This window comes from Scophthalmus maximus, chromosome 9 (genome assembly GCF_022379125.1).
Source record: "Scophthalmus maximus strain ysfricsl-2021 chromosome 9, ASM2237912v1, whole genome shotgun sequence".
Lineage (NCBI taxonomy): Eukaryota > Metazoa > Chordata > Actinopteri > Pleuronectiformes > Scophthalmidae > Scophthalmus > Scophthalmus maximus.
Window position 1 is genome coordinate 12965001 of NC_061523.1, and position 16735 is coordinate 12981735.

The 16735-nt window shown below is 44.1% G+C and overlaps 1 protein-coding gene across 1 annotated transcript in view; it reads right to left on the reverse strand.

The window, feature by feature from the left end:
* The window catches only part of LOC118319180 (fibroblast growth factor 18), a 209752-nt gene that overhangs the window by 23613 nt on the left and 169404 nt on the right, over positions 1 to 16735 (reverse strand). The gene's annotated exons all lie outside the window — the stretch shown is intronic.

Here is a 16735-nt window from a genome sequence, read left to right on the forward strand (position 1 = left end):
TTCATTATTTTCTAGGACTGGCAGGCTTTGTTGCCGTAGAGCGCAAAGTAAATAAATGGTCATTTTTCGGCCTCTTTCTCTTGGAAGAAGAATAACAGCAAGAGGAGCATGTGAGTAAAAGTTTGTGTCAAGTGTGTTAGTATGTGTGTTTATGCATCAGTGTGTACATATTTGTGTGTGTGTGTGTGTGTGTGTGTGTGTGTGTGTGTGTGTGTGTTTGAGGCAGCAAACCACAGGCTTATTGGAGCTATTAGAGAGCTGGCTGAGCTGCACAGCATAGCAGCACCAGATGGGCAACGAGAAGTAGACACATTGCATGTAGATTCACACTGCACACATGAAACAGACACACACACACAATCTGCATATAAACATAACACATACACACACACACACACACACACACATGGTGCACGTTAATGCTGACAGATTGACAGAAGAAATATTAATACATACAATACACACATGTGCATAAACAGACGTTGAAACTATGCAAACAAATTGATTACACACACCTACACTTGTGCACAGCTGGCAGGCACATCTGCCACACACTGCAGCCCCGTGGTGCTCCCGATGAATGATGGACAGAGTGAGGATGGGTGACACCAGAGAGCATCTCTTCATCTCTCTCGCTCAGCTAATCCCTCTCTCCTCTCATTCTCCTCTCATCCATTACGTCACTCTGCCTTTCGCCAGGCAGCCCCCCTCGCCCCTTGCCCCCCCCCCACACACACACACTACCCAGAACCCTCATCCCACTCTGTGCGTCAGTCACTTATTCTTTCCCTTCTCTGTTTGCCTACTTTCCTCCTCAAGATCTTTTTCTTTTATCTTTTCCTATCGGTCTCCTACTACCCCTCTTTATTGTTTTGGTTGCTTGTTTTTTTACATACTGTAGACTGTCTGTGTCATATCATGTGCAGTGATGGAGGAAGAATTCAAATACAAAAATATTCAATTATGTAAAATTAGAAGTTTGAATTGGATACTCAATAAAAAACATTTTGAATGTATTAAAAGTAAATCCCTGATTTGGTTCGTTGGAGTGTGCTCTCATATGCTGTTGAATTATTATTCATAATGTGCTAGCCCGTGAGCAGCATTTTGATGCTGGTTGAGGTTTTCCTTTAACAAAAACAAAAAAATACACCTATTTAGTTAAGTCTATATTTTCAGTATCAATCAGCAAAGTGAAAAGTAAATAGAACTTTTAAATAAAATGTGGTTGAGGAATAAAGTACATTTTCCTCTAAGGAGCAGTAGAGTGAAAGTATAAAGATGCCGAAAATGGAAATTCCCTCACACACTAATGGCTCAGCCATCAGGGACAATCAAACCCCGGACCTGCTCCAGCTCCACAGTCAGCCATCTTCTACGTTTCATCGTTTGTATCTCTTACAGTTTTGTACAGGCTACGTGTTTTATTACAACCTCTGTTTCCCAATTTCCAATGTCCAGCACCGCTGCCAAGATCTGACTTCTAAGAATATATGATTTATCCCCTCCACATCTGTACTTTACACCTTGAATAGTTTTGGGGATTACCTGTCCAAAAGGTCTCTTTGAAGCCAACAAAACATTACAGCTCACACTTATTTTCTTCCCAGAAGTCACAGCAGCTTGTCTAGAATTTCTTATTTTCCCTGCAATGTTCCCTTTGCATCTCCCTCTTGGCCAGAAGAAATTTACTACAAGCTCCAGAGTTACCCTTCTCCCATTTGTCATCCATCAGGCCCGGAGAAGTTATTGGAACGTTGCAGCCATGCTTCCCGTGGCGTGGATGCGGCCGGCGGGCACGTTCTTGGGGTTGCAGTAAAACAAGCGTCTAATGACACCCCCTGTAACCACAGCAAAAAAGGGGGGGTGGGACATGCGTTACTTGCGCTAACCCAGGAAATGCTTTGGTAGGCCACAGGGTAATTGGGACTGTCCCATGTAATTTGGGCGGAGAGGCAGGCACGTTTGGCCTGCACTCCTGCACTTGTCTCTCCCTGGCTGTTGGTCAACCACACAGCACCACAGAAATGACAAAGGGATGGAGCAAGGGAGGAGGAGAAAGAGAACCAAGAAGAGATAAGGCTGAAGTTAAGGAAAATGGGACAACGAATCGAGACAGAATACTGAGAGGCTGCATGGAAAGAAATCAGTGAATAGAAAGCAGAGGGAAACCATGGAGATTCACAGAGCGGATTAGCAGTGTGTGTGTGTGTGTGTGTGTGTGTGTGTGTGTGTGTGTGTGTGTGTGTGTGTGTGTGTGTGTGTGTGTGTGTGTGTGTGTGTGTGTGTGTGTGTGTGTGTGTGTGTGTGTGTGTGTGCGCACATGTGTGCGTGTGTTTTCAAAGGAGTGTCAGGAGAAAGTTAAGTGTGGTGTGTGTATGGTGGGCATTATTTTCCCCACGCAGGTTCTCCTGCGCTGAGGCAGATGGAAAATAGGAAAGAGGAGCAGGGGGAAATTCAGCTTAGTCAGGTCTTCTGCTCCAGCAGTTTACGCATTACAGTGCGTGTGCAAGTGTGTACGTGTGTGTGTTTTCTCTGTCTGTCAGGTCCCCTTCACAGGCGGTGCTCACTTTAAGTGGGACAGACAGCTCGAAGAGTAAAGAGTTCTCTGTGTGCCGGCCTGAAACCACAGGTGTGTGTTTATGTGCAAACTTGTATCTATTGTATGTGTGTATACATTTTTGGTGTAGGTTCAAGTGTGCATTGTGTGTGTGTGTGTGTGTGTGTGTGTGTGTGTGTGTGTTAAAGGTTAAATCCTACTAAACACTTGTGCACTAGCGTGTGTGTTGTGTCTGTCTTGCAGTTGCTGGTGTGTCATAACTGTCTGTCTCTGCGGATTTTTTCCTATTAGTGGAATTAGACGGCCTGTTCCACATGTTGTCTGCGTGTGTGTGTTCTGTCTCCATATCTGTCTGTGTTTTCTTGACCCGCTTGTGTGTGTTTGTGTGCACGAATAGAAATATGTCTGCTCAGGTTTCCATGTGTACGAGTCTGCATATATAAATGTGCAAGAATGTGCGTGTGTGTGTGTGTGTGTTGCAGGCTCTGGGGTCACTGGCAGGTCCTCATCTCCTCAGACCAGACCAGACGATGAGGAGGGGAGCGGCTCGGTGCGGTGCAGAGTGCAGTGATGTGCTGTGTAGCAGTCTCCAATCTGGGACATGGCCTTGGGCTGCGACTAAATGAAAAATGAAACAGCGCAGCAGCAGGGCCTTAAATGTTTGTAAATCGGAGACTGACTAAACCGCGCTAAACACAAAAACACACACGGAGCAGACTCCAAACAGATCTCCCACAGAACAGTACCCCCTGACCTGCTTTCCTGGCCCGGCCCTGGCCCTGGTCCAAACCTAGTCAGGTACACACCATAAGCAGTTTCTACACCAGTGGCCTGCCTTCAGTTTATTTTTCTTTTAAATGCTGCTTTGTTTTCATGATTAATCAGATTGACATTTTTCTCAAGCAGGACTCATGACCGCAATAGAATGCATTTTTAGCTTCAATAAACAAAATATTTAGCAAGTGTTGTTGTACCTCTCCCCGGTTTTCTTGCGTAACAGTAATATGTTTAACAAAGCGCAGATGCTGCATCAGCCTGGAGACATAGGTCTGCATTACAGAGGGAGAAAGACAGACTTGTTAAGAATGTCCCTGTCTTTGGTTCAGTCACTACAAACATATCATCATCCTGCCAGAGCCACAGGCTGGCCAAGCCCGAGACACACTGACCTTTCTGTGGACACGGCTGACCTATTAAGTTGGTATCATGTTTTCTTTGTTACGTGTAGTCTCTGCTTTCAACGTGTAGCTCATGAAGGGAGAGTCGGGATAATACATAAGCTTAAGTAAAATCACAGGGGAGGCAGAGAGGAGGAGGTGTAAAATGTAAGGGAACACGAGATGAGGAGAGACAAAATGGGAGAGATATACGGGGTGAGGAAAAAAAATGGGGTGAGGTGCGGGGGAGACAGTCTTGCCATAAACAGAGGGAGTGCGAGGTACACTTCACACGAGAGACCAATAGAATTTTAAGCCTTTTGTGCAGCAGTTGAGGTTACGAGTTGTTTCAATTCAGGAAGGACTCGCCGAGCCAAAACAGTTCCAGTATCCCCGCACCAGTACAGCAGACAACGCCAAAGCTCTGCACAGCTGGGAAAGTCCATTCTGACTCATTTGTGGATTCCATCTACAGATGGAGAAATTCTGCTGCAGTGTAAATAAGAGTGGAATAGTGAAACACAACACCATGCAGCCTCCTCTCCTCTCATCCATATTTAATGGTTAGCCCAACTACCAGTAGCCACCAACCAAATGCCAATCATGTGTTACCCCCATCGCATGACTGACATTTGAATTGGGGCCCTCCCCCTTTTTTTTAAGTAAGTCTTTAAGCTACAATAACAATAATATCAGAGAAATGAGCGGAGAGAAAGTGGCAATTAAATGAATTATGTTTTGAGATCTATTCACATTTTCCCTTTCTACTAAGTGGCCACTAGCTGAAGATTCCTTTTTTCCAAGTCTCAACACTCATAATGTTCCTCTTCAATGATTTATGTGAATGAAGAGGAATTACCATGTTACAGTCATACTTTCATTCATTCCATTGTTTTTTGGGGGGAAAAATAAAACACAGGCTTGAGTTAGAGTTGTTGGAGAAAGAGAAAAAAAAGATAGAAAAAAGCAGTAATGACTGGAATTCATATGTGATATACAGTACAGATGACGCTCTGTCACCCATGAGTATCCCCATCCATCCATCCATCCATCCATCCATCATCCATCCATCATCCATCCATCCATCATCCATCCATCATCCATCCATCATTCATTTATCCAGTCTGTGTAGTCCACGCCCTTCCTTGACTCCTTCACTCCTCTCTTTGCTCTCTCATCCCTCCCTCCTGCTCCCTCATTCTCTGTCCTCTTCCTCTTTCATCTCAGGCCAGACATGCCCAACTGTAGCCAATTAGCATCCCTCCCCCTTCCCCTTCGTTCTTGCACCCTCTTCTCTCCTCTCTCTGTTTGTTGTGTAAATTAGATTTTGGGGCTCTAGACAGATTTTGTACTGTTTAAGCTCTCTCTTTCTTCTGCTCTCTCTCTCTCTCTTAACATGAATAAACCTGCTGGCAATTAAACATTTATAGAACTGGCATTACCCCATTTATCCCATCTCACTCTCCCTCTCTCATCCTATTCATTCACCTCTAACCTGCTTTTATCCTTCTCCGTCACTCTCTCTTTCTTCTCTGGGTTTCACCCTGACACTGACACTGTCTCTTGTTTGCTCACCTTACAACACCTGCTATACAGGTTGTCCCATCCCCGCGCTTGTCCATCCTCATCTCTCTTTCTCTCTCTCCCTTTCTCTCTCTCTGAGTGAAATAGGGGAATGATTAGTGAGAACACATTCAGATTTTCCTTCCATGTGTCGTGCCAGTGAAACGCCCGTGTGCCCGCAGCATTAGGGACAGCTGTGCCAGTGAAGAAGTGGTGTTGGACTGTGCGTTGTGTGCATTTGTGTGTGTGTGTGTGTGTGAGGGCATGCATGAGAGAGTGTGTTATGGATAAGAAAGTCCAGGGTTAAAATGCAACAGAGCGTGATATAATAAGTAGCACTTGCATAACATAAATGTGGAGCTGTGTAACTGGTTGTACAATGTGTGTGGTAACTGTGTGTGTGTGTGTGTGTGTGTGTGTGTGTGTGTGTGTGTTTTGCGATCAGGTGGTGGCTGTGCACATGCTTTCACATCACAGATGTTTGTCTACAACTCAATGGTTTATCAAGGTGTGTGCAGATGCATGTGAATGTGTGTAGGCTATGTGTTTTCAGTCGTGGGAACTCTAATTCTGCTCTCGCAGCCCAGATGTGCTGCATGGTGCTGTGAAACCTGACCCCCCCTCTTCCTCACCAACAGCAGCCCCCTCTCCTCCCTTGTCCTCCAAACCCGCCCAGAACTCTGTGTTAAGACACATGTGGAAACAATTCAGTCAATGCCCTGAGCAGGGTAGCCCTCACACACACAAACAGACGTATACACACAGGATATACACACATCACACACACACACACACACACACACACACAATTCATACTCACCCCTCACATATACTATGCGCAGACATACACACGCCCTGCATACACTCACATGTTACTCTCATCTGTCCTCTGTTGAGGTGCTCATTGCATGGCATTTGACAGTGTGTTAACTCTACTGTGATCCTAAACTGCTATCAGGTTGTCTACACTCAATCAGTAAGTCATGTGTATCCCCGGGATACACAGGGTTTACGGAGGAGGTGAGCAGGAGGCTACACTTTTCAGAACAATATGTGCAGAGGGCAGAGTTTAGATTTTTAGGGGAAGTTGTAACATTATCATTCAAGCTACTGATGCTACATGAGCTTCTGATGTCATATTGATGCCAGTGTGTGTGACAAGATGGGAGATGTGATCTGAAGCAAAAGACTGAGAGAGGTTTTCAATGTTTTACGTCATAGTTAATCAATCTTACGTCTATTTTGTAGGTTAGTTTATTTGTTCTGTTTTGTATATTTTAACCTGTCTGGCTTGACTTGAAGATCTCTTATCTTTCTCTTTCTCAAGTTAGGACCGAGTGTTTGCAGCTTTGTCTATTTTGCCTTTGACTTGAAATCTGTATAGCCATAGCCATTGGTATACATTATGAATGACTAGTGCTGATTCTGTCCACTGCCTGTGTGTGTGTGTGTGTGTGTGTGTGTCACGACAGTCAAATGAACGTGCGTTGTCACAGTGCATTCAGTGATGCCATTGTTACAATATAGAAAATTCTGTTCCATGAAATCATTCCAGGTTTTTGTTACTTATTATTTTCATTCTGCTACTATTTTCAGTGACACTTACCTTGCTAACAAATCTTGTACATTATTGCTGTGTAAAAGTAAAAATGTACAACTTTTTAATTTCGGCTTCTAGTGGTATTTAGTGGGATTGCACCTCAAGGCCCTTAAGTAAGTTCCATGTGGTGGTTGCTGCTCATCTCTGATGCATTGAGGAAACGTGTGTCTTCTAAAATAATGTTGTTTTAAAATTGAAATATCTAGATCTTAATACATTATGAACCCACTGATCTTAAATTAAAAACTAAAGTTCCAGAACAGTAACAACAATCATATGACAGTCATATGATTTTTTTTAATGTGATTGTCAAAGTGTGAGAAAGTGTGAGTGTGTCAGGTCACAGGAGAGCAGAGGCTGGGTTGTTTTTGATATAGCCAAAGTGCAGTAACAAGCCCATTTCTGTAATTTAATATTTCACTGCCTTCACATCTGGAGCTGCATGTAAAAATGGAAAATAGAGGGGTGGGATATAAGACTGACATGGAGAGAGGGAGGAAGAAAGAGGAGAGAAAAAAATACACCCTCTTCCCCTGCACACACATTCGTAGTCTTCACTCACTCACTACTCACACTGTGACCACATGCTTGTCTGCGCACACACACTTTTTACGGTAACACAGGATGCATACTTGCAGCATGCACATATACTTCTTGTCTTTCATTTTCTTTCTCCCTCTCAATCAGTCTCCCTTTTTTTTTTTTTAGACAGACACACACATACACACACCACTCTGGGGTGACTGGTGTTGTAAGTTGGCGTGAGCGTGTAGGTGATCTGGGTGTGATTACTGCTTGGCTCTCCGACAGCTCTGATGATGACATTCAGTGCTTTGAGCTCCTCTGGCCTGGGCCAGCTCCAAACACAACCAGGCAGCACACTCTCTCTACCCCGCAACCATGCATACATGTGGCCTAGATACTACAGCAACACACACTTGCTGCATTGTACAGTAATGTTCAGCCGCACATTGGGGTTCTGGTATGAGAGTGTGAGGCTCAGACAAAACAGAAAAAAAGCATAAAAGTTGTGTCAAATGATCTCTAAAGATGAGGTATGACAGCCACAATCATGTCCCCTTCATCTTGCGCAGACTATGCACATTAATATTGCGGTAAATGCTGCTTTTTCAGTCCACGTGTGCGTTCAACCTGCTCTGGAGCCTGCTCCTGCTCCTCAGATCACTTCTATCTGTCTGTGTTGTCCCCGCCTCGGTCTGTATTCCATTTGCTCCAAGTGTCTGTTTGCCTCATTTAAATGCCAAGCTTAGAGAGCAGCTGTGTGTTGGATCGTTGCTATCAAGACCGAGTCAACATATGTACACGCATACACACACACACACAGACACACCATTCTCTCCGTTGTGGGGCTTCATGCCCAGATTGTGTTAATCCTCGCTGTCCTCCACACATTTCTCTAAACCCATCAACGTCAACGCTGCTTTGATGAAGAAACACACGCGTGCACTCACACACACACACACACACACACACACACACACACACACACACACACACACACACACACACACACACACACACACACACACACACAGACACAGACACACACACACACACACACACACACACACACACAGACACACACACACACACACACACACACACACACACTTACTACGCTCCATCATTATCATTGTTTCAGCTGGAGAAGAGTCAGCGCTTTTGTTTGTAATTACAAGGGTTTGAAGTGAAAGGGAACACTTTTAAAGAAGAGAGAAGAGGATGGATGGAGTGGGGGGGGGGGGGAGAAAGAGTAGGTCAGAAAGAAAACAACACACCAGCATGTCTGTGACATATTAGTCACATTTTACCGTAATTGTTGTTCGACCCCATCCCACACTTGTAAAAAAAAAGAAATAGTTTGGGAATGTGCTTTACAGTGGATGGCTTCCAAGGTTTTGTCTGGTGTGTTCTGTACAAAGGGCAAAAGGAGCTTTGTGGCTGGCTGGTATGGCTTTAAAAACATTACAGCTATGGGTAGAGGCCTGTTCCGCTTCCTAAGCCCGGGGCTTCGGTTAGGATTGACCCCATCAAAGCTGAATAGATTGTGCCATTTGTAGAGGTTCTAAAGAGTCTTCAGCTGCAGTCTCTCAGTTTCCCTAAAATCAAAATGAATCCCTCAGTGCAAAACCAAAGATAAAGGGAACATAAAACTAACTTGGTTCCCTTCCATCTGGATGTGGTGATAAGCCAACCCAAAGGATCTTTAAGACAGGAAAACCAATTGATTGATGGAGTGATTGATTTTTACTTTTCAACGGACCCATCGATTCGATATCAGAAAGAGTTAAGTCTGTTTGTCAGAAGCACACGCTCGTTTTGACTGGGGCGCAGCAACGTTGAAAAACAACACAGCTGAATGATGACAGGCACGTGGCACATGGCAACATCCACACAGCTTGCTGCGATCCCTCAGGGTTCATAAAACACACGGCTTGTTAAAGCCTGCGCCCCCACTGTGACAAGCAAGCCGAGGCCACAGTTCAGGGATAAGGGTCGTCATGAGTCAAATCAGAGGTCAGGGCTGACTTACTGTAGTAAACAATACTTCTCCTTCCTGCCATTAACCCTTTTATTATGAATATTTGTGCATCTGGTGAGCTTGTCTCTCTTTCACCTCGTCCTTCACAATACACACACACACACACACACACACACACACACACACACTCTGTGATTTTCATCACACATATTTCATGCAGCATCTTGGACAGGAGCACTGCTGTTACTTGTGTGTTGTGCACAGGAAAGTAGCTGCGCAGAAAAAGCACAACGGCTTAAAACATATGCACAAAATGCACAAACAAACTCGAACACGTGCTATATAGCTTTCATACTCATGGCACTTTAGGGTGGTGTGTGTGACCCATGTACGTCCTCTCCTGACTCCCAGTGTTGCCCAATAGGGAGTGTTTGTGTGGTATCCAAGGGCAACGGCATGAGAGGGTGGGGGAGGCTGATGTAGAGAGGCAGGGCTGCAGCCACACTTTCTACACTGGTTTGTTTGCATGTCTGATTACTGTATGTGTGTGTGTGTGTGTGTGTGTGTGTGTGTGTGTGTGTGTGTGTGTGTGTGTGTGCCTGTGTGCCTGTGTGCCTGTGCCTGCGCCTGCAGAGCATGCAGGTGGGCTTATGCACGATGTCATTGTATGACTATGTTTGTGTATGACTGCGTGTGTATTTGTGCATGCATGTGTGCCTGAGCCGTGTGTGGAAAGTGTTGTTGTCTAGTGGCTAACTGTTACTGACAAGCACACACAGACTACTGGAGTCAAAAAGTTAAACGTACTCTGTGCTCTTTTCTCTCCCTGGAGGCTCCCTCTTTCTGCCTCTCTAACTTTCTCCCCTCCCATTTTTATTTTCTATATTTTTCTCTCTGTCATACTCTCCTGCTTTTTCTCTCTCCCTGACGATTTCTTTCTTTCGCTCCCTCCCTCCCCCCATCTCTGATGATTTTAGCAGAGGTGTGACTCATTGGGCACCGAGCCACAATGTCAGGTAGTGAGGGGAGGGCAGGAATGAGGTGGGGAGAGAGAGAGAGAGAGAGAGAGAGAGAGAGAGAAAGAGAGAGAGAGAGAGAGAGCAAGAGAGAATGAGAAGGGGGAAGGAGAGTTGTTTTAAAAGTGGTGAGGTGTAGTGCAGGGGGTAAGGGTTGGTGGGGAGGTGGGGGGTCTGAGATATGCAAAATGGAGTGGAACGTGCAAGAAGGAAAGAGTGAGAGTGAAGGAGGGAGGCTGGGGAGAGGGAGGGGTGTACAGTCAGCACAAGGAAAACATAAAAAAGGAGGGAAATGAATAATTTCTGCAAACGGTTTCCGTCATGATTGAGTTTTTTTTCTCCTCCCTGCATGTTTTCACGACTGCTGCTCGTGTTTTGGCCATGCAGCATACTCCGTGAGCTGACCAATGTGTTTATGTGCAAACCTGTTCACGGGCAGGCCTCCATTCATGACTTTTTATGCTTTAAAGTAGCTAATTACAGGGAGGGTCATTAATATACGCCCGTCTCCCAATAAAAAAAAAAGACCTGGAGGAAATGGAGGGGGAAGGAGGGATGGTTGGAAGAACGGTTGTGTAGAGGAAGAAAAGGGCTGAAAAGAGGGGAAGTCGAGTGCTGATGGGTGGATGGGAGGAGAGAGAAAGAGGAAAAGTGGTGCGATTATGAGGATTTGGTACAGAGAGGGTTACACAGGCACATTCATGTTCATGTGGCCTGTCAATCAACTATCTTTGTGGCCCCTAAGGCGGGGGTTCTCCACTCTCATCTCAGCCTTGGCACTGACAACACACAGTCTCACACACACACACACACACACACACACACGTGCGTGCGCACACACACACAGACACACACACACACACACACACACACACACACACAGAAAGATGGAAAGACAGATTAAGATAGTGATAGATAGATAGATAGATAGATAGATGATCATGACTGTTGTTTTATGTCACTTATCTACACCAAACATTCCCATGATGTTGTTTGCAATTTTTGGGGTATAACTCTAACTCCTGGTGCATCTCTCAGCACTGCCCCCCCTCAGATCGCTTTCTGTCACCTCTTTCCTGTCAACACAGCGAGAGATGCCACTGTTGCTCCACCTCGTGCTTTACTCTGGGACACAGCACGAGGAAGGTAAAAACCTGATGTGCACTCCCTCCATCATAACTACAGTTTTACTCTGCAAGTGTTTCTGTGTGGTGCTGTTATCACATCTTGGCTTGTGCATGCACCGGAGGCCCCACCTGATCCGTCCAGTATATTTCGGCGGTGGTGACAGAGCTATGGGTAAGATCAAAGTCGTCCTGATAGATTCCTATCACCACTCCCACCTGTTCCCTCTGGAATTTCCTCTCTTCCCAGCATGTGTGCCCTCGCGTGCACGTCTGTTATGTCTATCAGACTGTTTGTGTTTCTGCATGTGTGCCTGAGTTTGCATCTGTTACCAGGTGGACGTGTACCGGTGTGTGAGTTTGTCTGCATGTCTGTGTGTGTGTGTGTGTGTGTGTGTAGTCTGTTCCAACATGTCGGCAAATTGCGGGAATCTTATAATCTGGAGCTGGAATATGTATTCATGTCTGTGTCTGTCTAGCCCTGCTCCACCTCTCACTCTCTTTCTTTTCTCTCACCCTTTGACAGCTCTAATAAGTTCAGTAGATCAGGTTACACCCCGCGATACATGCCAACTTCTCCCTGTTTTTTCTCCTTTTCTTTTTTAATTCTGTCTCCTCGCTTCTTTCTTTTGCCCGCTTCAAACAAATGCTACACCCCACCAACAGTTTCTCACGAAACATGAGCATTACACAGGGTGTGCGACAGCGCATGCACGCGCTGTCTCTGCAGGCCTCTCGGGTTGCTGACATTTTCCATTTTTGCACATATAAAGTAATAATAATAATATTAGTGGGTGTGACAGAGTGAGGGTCCATTCACTGCCACTGCCTGCCTCCTATAAATATCCCCCTTCTTCGGGGGAATCCGAGAAGCAGCAGAGACCTTCAGTTTACACAGCTGAGACGCATGTGGATGAAACCCTCCATTCGCTCTATTTCCCTCTTTTTCCTCCCTCTCCTCTCCCCAATCCCTGCTCTTCATTTTCCTATCCCTTCACCACTTGGGTCTAATACTGTATGTGTTGAATGTTTTTCTCTTTTCCTTCTTTGTCTTGTTCTTATCTCCTCTCACCTGCCTTCATCCCCCAGGATTTCAACCACTCTTCTCTCTGGTATATGACCTCCCACCTTTCCTCTCATCCTCTCATATCTCTTTCTTCTGTTCATCTCCTCTACAGGTATTGGGGTGACACAGTGGACAGAGTTCAGCAGGTTATTATGGAAACTACAGAGATGGGGGTTGGGGCCTAATTGCAGGTAGAAGTCCCCCCCCGCCCCTTCCAACCACACACACACACACACACACACACACACACACACACACACACACACACACACACACAAACAAATATATTTGGATAGCAACAAGTACATATGAGCTTTAATCGTGTCAGACACAGAACAGTGGAAGTTGTACATTGGCCTGTGTTTTATAAGTCTTTAGCGCCTCCTAGTGGATCTTTTGTGTTAACATGACAAAACGTCTATTAATTTAAACAACAAAAAAAGGAAGACGCCTGTCAAAGCTCAGTCCTTTAATCCCATTAATAATCTTTGCTCATGCACAGACTCATGTTGCTGGTCTTCTTCTTTGTGAAATCACATACTCTTTGTTCAACAAATGCTTCTTTACTCATTTCTTACTTTCGAGAACGGACAGAAAACTACTCGCTCAAAAGACATTCATCACAACAGAAAGATATCTGTGCGGTGAAATAAGCTTCTTTTGTCGTGTAATGAAACTGTTGTTTGAAATGTTTAGATTGAACCCACACTAAACACCAACACATGACCTCTTGATAGTAAAACGGTGTTTTATATACAAAGATACCATAAAAACAGATGTCTACAGTTTTTCTTGTGATTCATCCCACAAATAGGCCAAGTATGTCCCTTCAGGTCCTTATTATTACTATTATTATTATACTACTATTACCTATTACTTTATTTAAGGTGACCGCAGCTCAGACATACACGTCTGTCTCCAGTAGAGGTCGCTGTGAGATGGCTCAGCAGTTCACACTGCATTTATCCTGGTGTTCTTGTGTCTTAGCCAGCTCTCCATCTTTAAAATAAATGTCCTTAAAGGTGAAGCAGCTCAGTCTATTAAGCAGGAAAAGTCAAAATATTCATCATGTGCTGAAATAGGCTGCACGAGTTAACAAGGGATGGTTAATTCCAAGCACATTCATCTGAATTTGATAGAACGTATTATGTTTTACGCTCTTATTTTTTAAGTACTTGGCAAATTGTAGGTCAACTGCAAAAAACAACAACATAACAAATTAATTTAATTTAATTTCCAAACATTTAAAAGCCCCATATTATTACAAAAGATCTACTCTAACACCAATACTTCATCTATTTCCATTAAGGGGAAGGCTATTAGCATTAAAACGATTGATGATATAGTCTATTTTAATTAAATGTGGCGTGTTTAGTTTTGCCCTTTAATCCACAGAACAGAAAATAGAAATGTATCATCAGTGTCCCTCTGCCAGATATTGTTAAATGTGTATTATATATAATTGCCCTTTCTGATACAGGGTTATAAAACAATGAAAATGACACAGTCATTCTGAACTGATGAGAACTGATGAGGGAAAACAACTCCCGACGCAGCGGTCACTTAATAAAACAATACAGCAGATTAGAGAATATTTACAGCACAAACACTGCGCCGTGTTTTCGGTCTTTGGCTCCAGTCAAGCTGTTATGTCGATACATATCCGGTAGATGGCGCTCTAAGATCACGAATAAAAAAAGGAACAAAACAACACTAGAGTATCCACAACGACCTCATCGGGACAATGTCATATCTATAAAACTTAATGAAGAGATCCTGATTGTTGTTTCAGGGTTTTTTCCACTTATTGAACTTTTACTTAACATTAAGTGCTCACGAGACATTATATATAACTTGATCTGTTAATCTATCAATCCAGATGCACACCTCACTCTCTCACTATGACTTATAAATATAGGTTTATGCGATTGGATAATGTTTTTTAACGTTTTAAAATGTCATTAATAGACTTGGATTAGGCCTGATGAAGACTGTGGTCAGGTTCAGGATCAAATCCATGCAGCCCCATTAACGTGACACGTCTTTATGTTTAAAAGTTCTTTATGTCTGAGATTCTTCGTCGCGCTTTGTAAATCAGATTATATTGATTGAATAAACTTGCCATCCCCATGAATCTGCAATGCTTTCAGTCAGTGTTTTTTCAAAGTGTGGACGAATGACAACCACCATGCCAAAAGTCAGGGTAAAGAAGAAGGGCTGATGAACAATACATTTGATAATAACTTCATATTGATAAGACAAACAAAACGTTTATTGTTGTACAGTGCTGTTGTACTTCAGTTGCTCATCACCTTGTTACTGAGACAATGTCCACGCAGTTTACCAATGTCGGGCTGTAGCCAGTAGATGGAGCCATACGATCACAAATGACAAAAAAAGAAAAAGGAAAAAAGATTCTGGAGAATTTAATATTGGGGGGAATAAACGTATATTATACCTGGTCTCTTGAAACCCGTTGAAAAAGAGTAAAGGCAGGCTAAACACATCTCTTATCTTCAAGCGTGTAAAAGAAAAGAAAAAAAGGTAAAACTGTCCCACCATTAAGTTTTTTACCACCCTGGTCGCCACCTTTTCAACCTGTCACCCTCCTCGGAGGGCGGAGGACGGGTTCACGGTCAGGTGGTTGTCAGGGGAGTTCACAGGAAGTGTAGGCGGCCGTTCTGCAGGACGACGGGGCGAGCGAGGCGACCGGGGCGGATGAGAGCGACCTAATGCTCCGTGTAATGCATGTTAATGTAACAGGCACAGGGGGACCGCCGGCCCGAGTGCTTTGGGATTATTTATCACAAAACATTTGTATTCTTCCGTCGGAGAACGGTTGATCCCGGATAGCTGCACACTAATCCTTCACTCCGTTAATTAAAAAGAAGGGGAAAGCAATGGAACTGGCGGTGGAGATTTTTTCTTCTTTTCCAGAAATGTAATCATTTCTGGAGAAGCTTAACCATCTGCTTGAGGTTAAGTCTGCAAGCAGATTGTGTTTTCTGCTTATTTAAACCTGGGGATTTTTGTGCGTGTTTGTGTGTGTGTGTGTGTGTGTGTGTGTGTGTGTGTGTGTTTCCTGAAAAGGGGAGGGTGGTGCATTTCAAGGGCTGGTTGTTGGACAAATAGGTCAGGAACAACTTTTGTGCTCAGCGAAAGTACACGAGATATTTAATTGATTACATCTTATACCATAATGAGCATGTAATAGCACTGCCGTTTTGTATTCAGAAATAAATGGAGACCTTTGTCATCCCCCCTGTTAAACACCAGACTGGACATGAATAATCAACTTCATTCCAGCCTCATTCCCTGGTTCCTAAAGTTATTTTTCTCTCAGCTGCTCAGAAGAGAAATGTCAGAGACAGACACTGTCTTTTTTTGGTTGTTTTTTTGCAAGAGAAAAATATCACAACAGCATTAGACATCAGTGTCATTTGGTTCCCCTGATCATTCTCGAGGACACGACCATCGACACAGTGCATCAGTCCTCGGGTCCAGGGGGCAGTTTAACAGCAAGTGTCGCATCTAGTGTAAAAGAAAATGCTGCTCATGGGAAGTAGAAATAATTGTTTTGTTCTCTCTCTCTCTCTCTCTCTCTCTCTCTCTCTCTCTCCCTCCCTCTTGTCTGGTCTGTTTTTTTCTCACTAACAAGCCCGGCGCTGCCCGGAGGCCAAGGCCCGTGTCGTCAGTCCCAGAAAGAGACTTTCAGATATCAAGCCACGGTTTTTGCATTAGGATGCCACTCGTGTCTGTGTGGAGACGAACCCGAATTCACAAAGGCGTCCTTTAGTTTCTCTCTCTCTCTCCTTCCCTCGCTGGTTCAGTCGTTGTCTTACTGACCAGGAATGACTGGGAAAAAGATTGGATCTGAAAAAAAACAAACATGTGCGAGGCTGTGCTCTTTGTTCTAAAATGTTAAGATGGGGCTCAATGGAGGGGTTGATAGTGAAGTCACAGAGTCAAAATGTAAGTCCTCAACATCCCCCCAGCTTCCACGTGCGCTTCTCTTTGCTACTGTAAACACATCACCTCGCCTCTGTGACATTCATCTAATCCTGAATATAATACCTGATTAGAGACAAGTATGATTAAGGCTTTATGACATTGCTTTCATGTTGATTATGTTGATACGTGTCCGGG